The following is a 15620-nucleotide window of genomic DNA, read 5'->3' as shown; positions in this document are numbered from 1 at the left end:
TTCAGCAACACACTGCCTCCTGACTGTCTGCGTGCTCCAGCCTGTTTGCTGGACATATACAGAGTTTATGACGTTAGGTCTGTGACCTCAGTCAATCCCTGTGTTGTGTTGTTGAGGTAAGTTTCCCACCAGACGCCAAAGCGGACATTTCATTCGCACCAACCCAATATTTTACAGCAGTTGTATGACAGCGAAATTAACGAATAGAATATAATATTTTCTAACATTTAGTTTTCTTTAAAGCTGTCTCTTACTTTGTCCCCTATATACACATTCTTCCTCTCCCTCAACAGTTCTTCTTCCAGTCTTTCTTCCCTCATCCTCGCCCTACTTCTCTTTTCCTACACTCTCACCAAAAACGCATACATTTTAGTTTACCCCACTTGCTGCCCCGCATTCTTTATCTTTATTCTGTCGAGCAAGAAAAGCTAAAACAAAATTTACAATAGAACAAGCCATAAGGACAATAAATAAGGCACCTCAAATGCCTTTCTCGGTCATTCAAAACCTCTATTTCATCAATAGTATTATTTATATTAAACTATGGAGTAGAACTGTGGGGGTTAAGGGGGACAACACAATAATTGGCATACAAACAGAATTTTATAAGAGAGTAATGGGTGTAAGCAGAGCCACGGCCAACTGTGGGATTCTCAAGGAATTGGGCCTAAACAGAGACGCGGTACAAGCACGGATGAGGGTTGTTAAATATTGGATGCGATTATCACAAGAGGGCCAAACTACGCTGAGGGGACAAAGTTTGGAAATACAGACAAGGGAGGAAAATGTTTACACCTGAGGTCTGGAAGTGAAAAATCTCTTATATAATAGCGGAATGGGTTGGATATGGGAAGAGGGAGGAAGGGGAGGCATCCCAATAGAAAATCAAATCAGAGACAGGTTACTGGACATAGACAGACAAGAAATAATAGCAGACTGCCAAACAAAGACCTCAATCAGGGAACAGATAAGAGTAAGAGAATGGGGGAAAGCGAAATACGTATATCAAGGTTGCGGAAATTTACGGTCTTAAACCGTCAAATCTCTAATCACTTTTTACTTAGCATATCCTTCCTAATATTATAATTTGCTGACATTTGTCATTTTTACTAATCTACAAACGGAAAAATAAATAATAGAATAATAATCTGGCTCTGGTTGTAAGGTAGAGGTGTAAGGGTGTTTCAGAAAGGTTTGAATGTAGCATTAAAATTACCATAAATTGGTCTTTGTAAAAGATATGCTTGAGGAGATGTTGATAAATAACTAGTCCTACTAAGCTTTAACTCGTAGGTTCAGGACAGCCAGGTTAATGTTTTATAACAAGCAATAATAATAAAAACCATTCTCGGCCTCACGCATAACTAAACAATGCTGTTGACAATCGCGTATCAACAATAAGTAACTATGTTATTTTAGTGTTAACAAATGGGTTTACATATAGTCTTGCACCAGGCTGTTTTGCAAACCTGGAAAAGTTTTTGAACTTTCTGCTGCTGCTGGTTCAATGACTCGTGTTTGTCGAAACTCAATTTCAACAATGCAGCCAAATTTATTTTTCCAATGTTTGTCATACAATATCAGTATGCAGAGCACAAGTCATATTACACGAGTGTAAACAATTGAGATTTTGCCAGTTGTCTTTACGCATGAACTACATTTGCTGCACGTCCTCGCAACGTGCATTTCGAATGCATGTGCTGTGTTTATGGCGCACATTTTATCGGAAATAAACTAATCCTTTTGTTTGCTGCACTCAAATAAGGTTGGTCGATATCTCAATGCAGCATCAACCAATTATAACTGCATTTTGTTTTCATCAGAAACACACAACGGTGTCAATTTAAGTACCACATGATCCGAATAAGAACTACAAAGTATATTTAGTATTCTCACAAAGTCAATTGTGGTTCTTTTCTCGACATAATATTCTCAAAGTTAGTTTCAATTCCACTTTATGTTGATATAAGCTACTGGACCTACAGTTTCAAGTTGAATCCGAGATACTATGTAAAGTATCCCCACCGGGAAGAGAACCAGGGACCCCTTGATTACAAATCGACAGTGTTGCCACTACGCCAAGGAGAGTTCCTCGAGTCATCTCAATTCATAGATATTTCTATTTTTGTTATTTAGCGTTGCTTTCCTGCCACTTTTGGCTAATGAAATTTATGCATGGACACTCGGAAAGAACACCAATGATCATGCCGGGAATCGAACCTGGGAACTTTGCTGGCGAGATCGAAAGCCGACCACTTAATGCGATCGGCCACCGAACCAGAATCTGAGTACATGAAAAATGCACCGAACCTCATATGACAGTAAAGCAACATCTATATTTGAGCATTGGTATAAGTGTTGTGTTGATGTCCTGAAAAACAAAATGGAATTAATTATGTATTCAGGATTTTTCAAATAAACTAGTTTCCAGAGCCGGAAAAGCGAAGTAAAATAAGAAAATTACAAGTATATGTGTATGTATATATTGTTTTTCAGATTGGAATTTTCGACTTTCTCGTTCTACTCACTGAAGTCTCTTCTTACAAACTATGTCAGAAAAATATTGCATATCTTCATTAAAACTTTTATTCATTATTTAAACTTCAAAATCGCATGCCTTTCCACTAGCCTATGGCTTCCTGTGAACAGGATCATTATCTATTCTCACTGCTACAAATTGGAAAAAGTTAGAAAAGAGGCACCACAAATCATTAATACATCACGGGGGGGGGGGGGGGGGTGAAAAGCAGCTTCTAACGAATTCCTTCAAGTTTGGAGTCTCTTCGTTATCTCCTTATTTGGTGCTGCCTTATTATTATTGTCATTATTTGTATATCGGATTGACGTAAGCTTTAGTATTGGGCAAACGCGAAAGATTTGGTTTAAAGGCACTAGAAATATATTAACAGTTAGAAAAACAGAACAAAATTTATTTGATAAATACAGCGGATTAGGGCAGAAAATTAGCTTCAAATTCTATCAAACAGATTCTATTAGCTGCATTAGTCCCTTGGTGCCAGGGACTCTAAGATGAGTTTCTCGGTAGGTGATGCTTAGTCCCTTTGCAGCCGTTCTCCGTCTTCCTAGACCAGAATCATCTACAATAAGTTTGAAATAGCTCCTCAGCTTCTCACGACGTTGGGTCAACACCAAAATTTTGAACTGATCCAGAGACTGTTCATATCAAAAGCGATATATATATATATATATATATATATATATATATATATAAATAAATAAACAAGATAAATTAAAAGTGTATAAAAATATTCCTTGTAAGAGTTCCTGGTATTAATATCTCCACAGAACTTGCACTGTCAAACAAATTTGGCTTCTCGTTACTTTTCAATCGTAATTATTTTTTAAACTTACTTTATCTCGCTCTACACCCTGTTCCGGGAATCTCTGGAGCAAGCGAACTAAAACAAATCCTCTGTGCAGGTCGAGAAGGAAACGTGTGAGAGGGGAAGTGAGTGAATGGAGGGGAAAACGCGGCTGCAGATACAACTGAAAACTAGCTAAAACAATGACTCCAACTAAGAGAGGTTTAAGTGGTAACCTTCGAAGTACAGTCTGCATTTTTCAGGCTAACGAGGCTCTGGTGCTTGGACTCACAGCCAGTATAATCAATCCTCTGTGGGGTTTTGGATTTGTTTTGAATCGATCATTGTCCCTTCATCCCCAAAGCGGCGATTATCTAAAAGTGGCTAGTTTTGGAAGTATTTGTTAATGGATATCAAAGTTTCTGTAGAAAATAATGTTTGCATACATGACATTCCACAAATTTGCAGAATTTTGATACACCAGTATCTCGTATGATTTTTCCTCGTTTTTCAGTTTTTTCCTAGGTCATAAAGTGACGGCGACAGAGAGAGGGAACGGGGAGGGGGGAAATGCACCCCAAGCAACAGCCCGCCCTTATCCCGTCAATAAAAAATAAATAAATGCTATCATAGTCCTATAGGCAATTTTTGTATGGTATTTTAGGTGCATAGTAAATACCTGGCCTCAGTGGCGGCGATTAGGGGGGCGAGGGGGGCAGTTGCCCCCCAAATTTTCGCCACTTTTGCCCCCGCACTATGCTAAACCTTATATACAAAGGGAAATATACTGTCTTTGCCACCCCGGTTTTGGAACCCAATCGACGCCACTGCCTGACCTGCAAATCATTTTCTCCGACGCCGTCAATGACTTCAAGGCCACTGCGACCATTGGCCTATCATCCTGATTAACAAGAATCTAGCAACAATCGCGTACAGAATCCTGACATTGGAAAAGTCTAGGAAACCGACTGAAACCGTGAATGTCAACAAAAATGTTTGCGCTCCGGACGCACGTACGGATACACTCTCACTCCCACGTGACACACGTGAAAAAAAATCTCGAAAGGTCAGTGATTACAACGTTTCCCGCTTGGAGACGTGCCAGCGTAAGTAAAACTCAAGGAACGCTCACGTAAGCACAGTGTGTGTGATGATTCTTTACGCAAATGAGTGCACAAAACGGGGTTCCTCGGATGGTCGTTTCTCGAGTTTTACTTCCTCGTTATTGCGGATGAGGAGCTCACATACACACACACATGCACACGCACTGGGTCAGGAGGATGCCGGAGGGAACTCAGGAGTAATTCCCTCTCATCGCACGTGCCCTTGGCATCCACGGCAGGCACATACTCGCAAGATGAGAGCGGAATTAGCAACCTCAGCGCAATTATGATTGCTGCTTACCCAAGCTTCTTGCTTCTTTTCCAGGTGCAGAAATCCGGTTACCAGGCATTGCGGAACCAAGTATCACAAAGGTACTTTCACTAATTTAGAACTTTAGTACATTTTTATATGCAGGACCGGCGAGGCCGATTCAACGGACACGGACCATACATTCCTTAAGATGGTGCGTCAAAGTAAATGAAGAAGGTTTACGAAGCCGGGCCAAAAATGCCTCGTCCAAAAATGATTTGATTTGATTTTTGTTATTTAACATCACATTTCTGCCACTTTCGGCTAATCGTGACGATGAGGATGAGTGATCAATGAAACTGTGAAGGTATACTCACAAATAATGACCATTCTCATGTCGGGATTCGAAAGCAGACCTAAAAAAATGACTGCACAGTTGAGGTTTATTACATTTTGCGAGTTAGAAAATCTATTTACAAAGGGACCACTTTTTTCTTTCCTGATTTATTATGCATCGCCTTTCTGCTTTCTTCAGGCTAATAGCTATGAATAGGATAAATGATGATAACGATCACAAAGGAACACCAATGTCCAGGACGGGAGTCGAACCCGGTACCTTCGGTGGTATGAAGATCGTAAGACGACTGCTCAACTCACTCAGTCATGGAGGCTGGGGACCACTATTTTTCAACGAATGTTGTCAATTGTGTTTTAAGTCTTGTTTTAAAGTCCTATTTTATACAAGGATAGGCTAATCGGGACTGAACCTACAGTTTAAAGTGGAATCCGAACCATATGTACCTCCACCGGGTATTGAGCCCGGGACCCTTTAATTACCACTGCGCCATCGGGGAGTCTGTATATCAGTTATATGACATCTCCATTCTTCGTACATGTGTGCATATGTATGAAGATTTCGAAACCTTCAAAAATTATTGGGCATTAAGTTTCTGATATACAATGCTAAGAAAATAGAAACTTAAATATTCCTGCTACGTAATATACCACACTAACCGTAAGATCATTCCTAAACTGCTCACTAGGATTGAAAGTTTTTATTAACGGACTGTAGCACAAGCAATGCTATAAATTACGTGTAAGGTTCGTTCCAAAATCAAAGGTATAGTCCCTGACAGAGTTTAGAAAATGTCAACAATGTGCAACAAAGTGAAATTTCTAATATCACATATTGGTATCCACCTTTCGAAATCTGTTCATATCCCACAGCCTTTGAATTTGATTGATTCATTGATTAAATTAGGTTATTTTACGTCGCCTTCTGCCCCTTTTGGGTGATCGCGACGATGAGTGACAATATGGTGAAATTGCTGAATGGATACTCGCAAAGAACGTCCATCGAACCCGGAACCCCTGGCGTTGTAGCATGCTGTGATACGCACTACGTCACGGAGGTCGGCGTACGTCCTTTGGGAATTTATGCTGAAAATACGTGAAACCACAGGAGATTGCCTCTATTGTATATTAGTTAACCCAGTTATTGTTTAATTTTTACTCCCTTATGATAGGAAACAGAACCAACTCGGTCACATGAAGAGCGAAAGATCAGAGAATGCGACATGTTCTATTCAAGTTGCTAAATTGCAGCTTTGTCAGAGGAATTCCTTCTGGAAGACGTGTATAGCGGCGCTCTTGAAGCAGCTCATAAATTAAGGTAGCTGGCTTCCGAGGCGACTCTTGGGGAAACAGTAGCGAATTCGATTTGCCCCTCTTCAGCCTTGCACTTCAAAGCGAAACTGTAGAATACCTGCTTATAAATAACTTACACGTGACAATGCGTGTATGAATGTTTTTGCTGCTAGGAATCCGCTTGAAACAAAACAGACAAAAATCCCCCAGAGCACTTAAATCTGGTTTCTGTATCTAGAAACAAGGGGAGGGGTGGATGTAACCGGGAAGAATTTACTTAAACCTTCTTTAGAGGCATCCATCCTGCCGTAACTCCTCTCCGAAGCTCCTGTCTTGTGGACTGACACATTCATCAACTCTCAGGTGCGAAGCTCGTAACGAGGTAACGCAGCTAGCCAGGGAATCCCTCCCCAGAGGTGGTAGGGGGGGAGGTTGAGGCAGGAGGTATATGTTCTCAGGAGAGACTTACATCATCTTCTATCTCGTTTCGCCACATCATCTTTTTTCGATGGTTCCTTCCTCCCAGGAGAGAGTATGTCTAGGTTGGACGTGAGCTGGAACATTTCTCAACTGATCTTGCTCAGCAGAATCTCGCACAATGTCAGTCATCAACACGTGCAGATTCCCGCAACAATTTGGCTCCCTCGCAACCCCCTCTTGATTTCATTACACACCCTCCCCGTCCACCTATTTCTCGGAATGGGCGGCACGGAACTTTGAGAAATTGGACTTGGAACCGCAGCTTTTCTTTCCGAGAGAGTGAGTTTTCAAGTCGACGGCTTGTTCGAAGCAGGTTCTGTGCTACATGATGTACAAGAATACACTCCGCGTACTTACAACTGAGCACAGAATTCTTAAAGCTCTCCTGTCTCCCAAATATTAGCATCAGAAATTAGACAAATCACCAGTTAATTTTCAATTATTGCCGGAAAATTTGAATCAAGCAACCACTTGGTTCTGGTGACCAGTCTGATTCTCCCATCCACATAGGCGCTGACTCCATGGGGCTTGGGGGGAGCCCCCCCCAATGATAACGATGTGGGGCCAGAGCCCCCCAAATAATTTTGCTTAAGAGGATATAATGTATTATTTTGCTTCTCTTGTAAAGTTTACTCTGAATTGTCCCACATGAACTTAACTTTAAATACACATTTGAAATGTTATAATCCATCAACTTTGGGGGCTGAGACAGCTAAACCATCAACTTTGTGGGGGGGGGCTATGACCAGAGAGAGCAAAACACATGACTTATTACTATATACTAAGTATATACAATTATGAGTATTGTTAACATTTTTACTAAAAAGCGTTTCAAAAGAAGATTTGCATGAACTAGGAGAGTGGATGGGACGTTCGGGCTACAAATGGCTCTCCCATGTCATTCAGAACGAGGTAATTGATATGAGAGATACGTTTTGCGCTCCGTGGTAGCAGATATTAAAAGTCGGGAATATTTTGCTATTATGGTTAACGAAACTTGTGACATACCATCCTTGAACAATTGACATTTTGCATTCGAACTGTAAATAAAAATTTTAATATTTTTGAGGAATTCATGGGCTTTTACGAGATTCCGAACACTGAGGCCAAAACTTAAAAAAGGGAGGGAGTGAGTCATTCATTAATTTATTTCAGTGATCAGCACCCCCCCCAATAATTTTGAAAAGTCTGCGCCCCTTCCCATCCACTATACTCGAAACAAACAAAGAGTAGCACAAATAAAGAAGAATAAAAAGTAACGTTAAGTAGAACATAGTGTCTAATTACACCGCATATAGCAGCTGGTTTTACTATTTCGTTGCTAAATATCGCGGAAAAATGCATTTTTGAAAATAAAGTAAGCTGAACCTTTAGTTTCGGGGTGTATCTGTAAACTGTAATCACAAAACTGAGAACGAAAGAGGAGGATAGGCTACCAAAGACGACATCTGAAATGACGATGGAAGGGAAAAACCACGAAGATGATAAAAAAGGACAAACTGAGGAAGCTTTGAAAGAAGAGGAACGATGTGACGAAATGTTCAATCGTAAGTATGTTAGGGCTGTTACCATAGGGACGATAGAAACAGGACAACATTTATTTTAAGTCCGCTTGATGATCAGATAGGCTAATCGGGACTGGATCTAGACATTTAAAGTGGGATCCTAACCACTATGTAGCGTGCTTCCACCGGGCTCACTGATTGCAAGGTGACGGCGATACCACTATTCCATCTGATGGACTTTGGCAGAAACAGGACAAAAACATGATATTTAGAAAATTGACGTTTCTTTACTGTGCAGGTACAGATGCACTATGCTCAAATGCCATTTCGAGGAAATTGGATAAATAACCCGCATATTATCGGACAAACATCACAATCTGGATAATGATTTGCAATGGAACAACAGTGGTTTGCACATTTCCGCTTGCACCTTTTTTATTCGAAGTTGTGCCACCAGTGGCCGCGGTGGCTCAGTCGGTAACGCGTCTGACTACCATGCTCAAGGTCCCGGGTTCGATCCCCGGCCGGTTCAGATCCGGCAACTTTTGTAACGTTGGAAGCGGCCCCGGCCCCTGGGGGGTAAAGGCGGTCAGGGGCGTGATGCTGATCACATCACCACCACTAACGACCGGATCAAGAAAGTGTGGGGCGTTACCCCCCACACCTCCTATACGCCTTCATGGCGTGGTGCTAAGCACAGGGGAGCAAGAGAGAAAAGACTTCTGAGATCTGAATTCCTGAAACGAGGGAACATTTGCAGTCAATACAAAAATAAAATGCATTTTAAGAGGGCGCGAGGAAGACTATTTACGTGGAATTAATTTATTCGTTATTAAACTTCCCGCGTGTCAGGATTGTTAGCTCGAGAGCCTTCGGTGTGAACGGCTCAAACTTTGGATGTTGACCAGTGCCGTCACGACAATTGGAAAGTTATATGAAAACAAAGTAGTGGACACTAGTCCGGAAACAGTGGTAATGTAACTTGATGTGACCAGGGTGTACATCCAACGGCAAAGATAATAATAGGCAAATTTTCCATCGCTATTTTCATTAATTTTTATTCAACATCTTGTGTTTTTTAATGAATGGAATTCTGTTGATTCTAAACGAGTGTTTGAATCTACTTACTGACGTTTTTACTTGAATTCGTTATCACCAGTGTGTGGAAAACAAACTGAAAAGAATGATGCAAAATTTGCCTACTGTTTCTCTTGCAGTTGAGTGTATTACATGGAAGAGAGATTAACATTTGGGTATCTTCAGGAGGGGCATCCCATACGCACCAACAAGGTTCTGGCGTCTGAACTCAGCCAGTGTAAACCTGCGGGGGGGCTGTCTTCCTTCACCAATTTCATTTCATCGTCATTCATCCTCATCGTCGCGATTGGCCAGAAGTGCCACAAGAAGCGACGTAAAATCAATCAAACTAAACCAAATCAAGCAAGCAAGCACATCAAAATAAACAAACAGCTCTAGTAACGATGACAAAACATCGTCTATAAATGCTAACTTTCCACACCCACACTCAGAGAAATAAATGCATCATATCGATTGATGCACTAGAATGCATCGGTTGTTGCACAAAAGTGTGTTTTATAGCTTCTTGAAAGAATCAGATTCACATTTGATGCATTTGGGTGCATTTTTGTATGTCGTGAAAAAACACCAAAGTGCATCGTTTGATTCAAGTGAGGATTTATTTCAGTCGAGATGCACTTCAATGCATCAGTTGATGCTCCTTGATGCACCTTCCTGCATCTTTTTTAATGATTCACTTAAACTTTTGGTCTGAGCTACAGAGTTTATGTAGATCAGACGAAACGTTTAAGTGCATCATAAAAAAAGATGCAGGAAGGTGCATCAAATCGTATCAAGATGCATCAAAACGCGTCAACTGATGCATTGAAGTGATCTCGACTGAAATAAATCATCACTTGAATGAAACGATGCACTTTGGTGTTTCTTTCACGTCATACAAAAATGCACCCAAATGCATCAAATGTGAATCTGAATCTTTGAAGAGGCCATAAAACACACTTTTGTGCATCAACCGATGCATTCTGGTGCATCAATCGATATGATGCATTTAGTTTTCTGTGTGCACGCAAACAGATAAGGGAACGACCGATAACGACAAAACGCCTCATTTTTGTTGCGATGCGGTTTGAAATCGTTGCGATTTCGGACCCATTGCATTTGCGACCCGTAATGAACTCAAAAATTCCGCATGTTGGTAAAAAAAAAATCTGCCTTGGTCCGCATCCCCCTACTCCCAGCCGTCGGACCTCGCGATGCAAACTCCCGCACATACCAACCAGGAAAATTTGCATGAAGAGGTGTTTGCCACCTAAGTGCGTCATCCAAACGGTCGTGGAGGGGGAATCTCCGTTACAAGAGTGGACAAACGAGCCACCGCCGCCGTGTTTACGTAAATGAATAGGGATGGGGAAATCAGTGCGGAGGGTGGACCGCAAAAACGAGCGCCCGTCCATAACAAAACGCGAAAGTGGAACACGAATAAGGAAAAAAAATGGAAACTCATCCCGTCGCAAGCAGCGATTTCACACTATAGGTCACGTGACAATAGGTGCAGAAATTAAAATTTTATCGTAACACCTCTACCTCTGTCCGTAACGGCCTCTCTCATATTTGTGGTCGCTATTTCAATTAATAGTAATAAGGCCAGTCGACAAACTGTTCGCATGTCAAATTTCCATCCTCCTCCAACACACTTGACAAGAAAATAGAAACTGCAGCAACTTCAATCCATAAAAATGAATGCTCGAAAGAATATCCGGAACTGGCCGCTTCAATCTCTGAAGACGAGTGAGCAGTTAGCTCTCGAAAGTACTGTATATCCGGAACTGACCTGGCTGTGTGCAGAGAAAAATCTCTTCATTATTCGTTGCTAGGAAAGCCTCGTGAGTTGGTGTTCTTTTTTTTAAAAAAAAGTCCACTTTATGCACAGTAAGGCTAATCGGGACTGGACCTGAAGTTTAAAGTGGGATCCGAACCACTATGTGCCTCCACCGGGAATCGAACCCGGGACCCCTTGATTAGAGAAAGCCTCACGAATTACTTAAGGCTCCTTCATACCGCGACGAAAACGCGCAGTGCAGACGTTCCGTTTTAAACAGATTTTTCAGTTACGAGCAAAGATAGGACCTCGGGGTTTGTTTTCTATCCTTCAGAAATATGGCTGCGTAATTCCTACAAAGCAGAAATTTAAAAAAATACCCTGCTTAATAAGTAAATTGGGCATAAAAAAGGGAAAAACCGTAATTTTCACATGCAATTATCTCGTTAACCACACAAGCTTATGGAAAACTGTTTTGTTGGGATCATGCAATGTTCATTGTACTTGACATTAACATCATCACTGTAGAAGTCAGTTTTCCTATTTTCAGACTGTTTGAGGAAAACGAAACCCTTGCAATACGTAAAAGTGTCCCTGCACTGTGGCGACACCTCGTGCAGATAGTTAGAAGCGTTCTAAACCCCACCCACAGTAGAACGCGGAGGGATACAACAAAATATCTCGTGAAGACAAAACATTTAGAATGGATTACCCGCTTTCCTTCCTTTACAATATATAGAAAATGAAGGCGGAAAATGGATACGGAAAGCCTTCCGAGATACAGGGATTGGAAATTAAGACTACATATAAAATTTACCACTGAAGCTGACTCTTCAAATTAGACGGGAAAAGGAAGTAATGTAATTGTTAACATTTAGGAACAAGAGATACATCGATAATTTGAAAAACTCAATATGCTGACCAAGTACAAATGTACTTAGAGTCTGAAGAAGACCTTGTTAGAAGGTTGAAACGTTACGTTTAGTTTATGTTTTATAATAAAATAAATTTCTTCCTTGGTCAGCATATTGAGTTTTTCATCATGGAAACAAGGTTTACTGTAAGAGTGCGATAATTTGTTACAGTTTTCGGTAGGTACTCTCAAACGAACAAACAGAAACGAGATGAGAAGAAAAGAATGATAATTGATTTGAAAAGGAAGGAGAGATTTAAAAAGAAAATTGAGAACAGTACATAGAGGCAAAACAAAGTTCTGCTTGAATAATTTATCGAGAGTTTCATTATTATATCAGATAATATTCCAGATGCATAATGTAATGGGCCTCCCTGATGGCGTAGTGGTGGCACAGTGGTTCGGATCCCACTTCAAAGTATAGATCCAGTCCAGATTAGCCTATCTGTGTTCGAAGTGGACTCCAATTTGAAGTAACTTGGGGACAGCATCTGTCGTGCAGAGATTAGCATGGCTTGCTGAGAAGTCAGAGGTCTTAGGTTCGAATTCTACGTAAAATATGGATGTGTTGATGGATGGATTCTGCCATCACCTATTTCATCAGTAACCAAACCAGAAAGTAGCTTGTGGGCGTCAGCAATGCTCTTGGGGTTCTTTGCGGGACTTTTATTTAACATTTAAAGAAATGGTCACTCCATTTGTAAAATATGATCATTTACCACACTGGCAAAGAAAAAATTAAGCCCAGATTCAATTGTGGCTGGGGAAAGGATCGTGCATTTCTACACATCCCATGGACTATCGGAGAGCGAGTTACGCCACCAAATTAAACGCGAGAGGAGGTCATTGTTTGCGAGCCTAGCTGGCAAATACCGCTTGCATTAGCTTACTCGGGCTCCTCGAAAAACACTACCACACTCGCCGACGAACTGGACATCGGATTTCGCTGCATGTTTGCACCGGGGCAGAATCCGTCAATATTTCAACGCGTGATTGAAGTCACCGGTCGCCGACCACGAAACAACATCCAGCAGTCCAGGAAAAGGTAGGCGGGGGCGAGGGAGGGAAGGAGGAACGCCACCTGCTAGAGGGGGGCGATGTGGGAGGAACGAAAAACAAAACTGGTTCAGAGAGTCGATGGTAAAAGTGTAACCCATCTTTCAGCAAATGTGAATAGCTGAATGTTGTAGCCTGGTTTGATTAATGCATGCGGTTGACAGGTGACAGCGATTCTAATTGCCATTAACAATTAATTTATGGGTGCTAGGACCCATGCAGGGAAGAGAACGCCTACGCTGCGACACCCAGCAACGCTGTGTTGACTTTTATCTTCATAGATCGCCTATGTTACGCGTGCACGAATGCAAATTTTCGCGTATGGAAGGAATTGTGGAACGTGTACTGGTCCTACGAAGAGAGGAAATGTTTGGCAGAGTGCCATGAGAAGGTGGATAAGGTGGTACACTTCCACTCTTTCTGGTGATCTCCCTTCGGATAACTGATAAGCAGGGTTGCTCTTTTTTCCGGGCGACCTTGCTGAGTCCATGGTCTCAGGGGCTACGTAAAGCATTGGTGGTTCTAGAGCTGTTACGAAAAGCACCACTAGGTGGTTTCTGTAGCATCAAGATATAAGTTTCAGAGTTCCAAAATTTCAAAATCCACAATTAGGGAACGCGGAGTTTTCACTTGATCAAAAAACTAATATATTTGAAGATTAGAACGAAATCTTATTACAAGGTCTAAGTCAACTTCTAACTCGATACAATGGAAAGTGCAAACTACTGTGGTAAATTTCAACTCAACACACGAAACCAAATCTAAACTCTACGGTGCAACAGCTCTCTACGGGCAAGGGCCTGCTAGAACGGGTCTTTCATTGGGTGACGTGTGGTCAACGCAATGAGTCCCATTGCCGCTGTTTTCTGACTTTCGAGACCAGAGTCTGCTATTTTTTTTTTAAGCGGCTCACCAATTGTCCTCACGACGCGGAAATTTTGGGAGGCTTCAACCGTGAATTGAGCCTGGGACCGCTCACACCAAAAGTTAGAGCGCTAGCCATTTGACTACGCAGAACTCCCCACCCCACCCTCCAACTCAACACACAAGGATGAAAGATTGATGAATTGATTTAGTTTATATTACTTCGCTTTTTGTGCCACTTTTGGCTAATTTGCGAATAGGGAGATGAGTGAAATTGATGAACGGACACTAACAAACATCCATGCCGGGATTCGAACCCGGGGCCCCTGGCGTCGTAGCGCGATGTGCGTACCAGTCCGTCACGGGGACCGGCACAAGGATGAAAGAAAACAATAGCAAAGTCTGTGGCAAGCTCCAACTCAGTTAGCTGAAAGAAAATCTACTTCTTTTGACGGGGTCGTTAGCACAGCGCGCTACGACACTGCGGGTCCAGGGTTCGGATCCCGGCCTGGGAAGGTTGTCCTTTGTGAGTGTACCTTCATCAATTTCATCATATCATCTTCATAGTCGGGATTAGCCCAAATCGCAGAAAAGAGACGAGATGCTCCATAACAAAAATCAAACAATCGAACAGGCTCCCCTTTCCTTCCGTTTGTGCGTCGTCATTGTTACGTGATTTCCTCTGCCCGTGGTGCTTCTTCTGCTATGGGGTTAAGATGTAGGTTGGTGTATGTTCGTACCCTTGTGTTGTAAGATGTATGAATTGTGAATTGTACATAATCTAATATATTATGTTATTTATTGGAAAGTAATTACTGTGATTGATCTTGCGATAATTAATGAAAATTTATGTGAATTTAATCAATGGAAATTTCAAGGCATATTGTTCTAATATTTATGTAATGATTATTTTTACTGAATTACAAAATTATTAATATTAATTTTTGATCCCTTTGAATATAATAAATAGTAATGTTGCAGCTAGTTTTGCTTTCATGCGTAATAACTTAAGCAAAAAGGACCTCTGAATTAAACCGTGCATGAGCCCTTTGCTATATAGAGTGATTATTTTTGTGGTGACCTTTAGTTCCAAAGGCGGTTACAGTGGTCGATTTTTCTGTTTCGCCACCAAAGTTCTTGGGTTCGAGTCTCTGTTGAGTAATGGGCATGATGTCTGTTCATCAATTTCATCTATAAAGCATTCATCCTCATTGTTGGGTTTAGCTAAAAAGTGGCAGATACGTCAAGTGACAAAAATACAAATACGAAGACAAGGCCGAAAACTAGACTGATACAGGGTGTTTCCGGGCTGATGATACAAACTTTCAGGGATGATGGAGAAGAGCACATGTATCAATTTGAGACAAGGAACCCTGGTCCGGAAACGACTTGCTCGAAAGTTATAAGCGAAAATTGGTGGATGAAGATGTAGCTAATACTTTTATTACCTGCACAAGTTTCACAAGCTGCTACATTCACAACAGTTGTTCAAAGTGGCGTCCCCACTTGATTTCTTCTTGTGGGGTCATGCGAAAGGTCTTTTGTACGAGACACCTGTCGAGACTGAAGAGGATCTCCTGGCAAGAATTCTCGCTGGCTGCCTGTGACATTGTTCGAACGAC

General features: G+C 41.5%; 1 protein-coding gene across 3 annotated transcripts in view; it reads right to left on the bottom strand.

The window, feature by feature from the left end:
* nolo (ADAMTS-like no long nerve cord) overlaps positions 1-15620 on the bottom strand; it is a 752674-nt gene that overhangs the window by 716757 nt on the left and 20297 nt on the right. The window lies entirely within an intron of this gene.

This window comes from Lepisma saccharinum, chromosome 11 (assembly GCF_977018435.1).
Source record: "Lepisma saccharinum chromosome 11, izLepSacc3.1, whole genome shotgun sequence".
NCBI lineage: Eukaryota > Metazoa > Arthropoda > Insecta > Zygentoma > Lepismatidae > Lepisma > Lepisma saccharinum.
The sequence above is the reverse complement of the archived record's forward strand: the minus strand, read 5'-3'. Positions and strand labels throughout refer to the sequence as shown.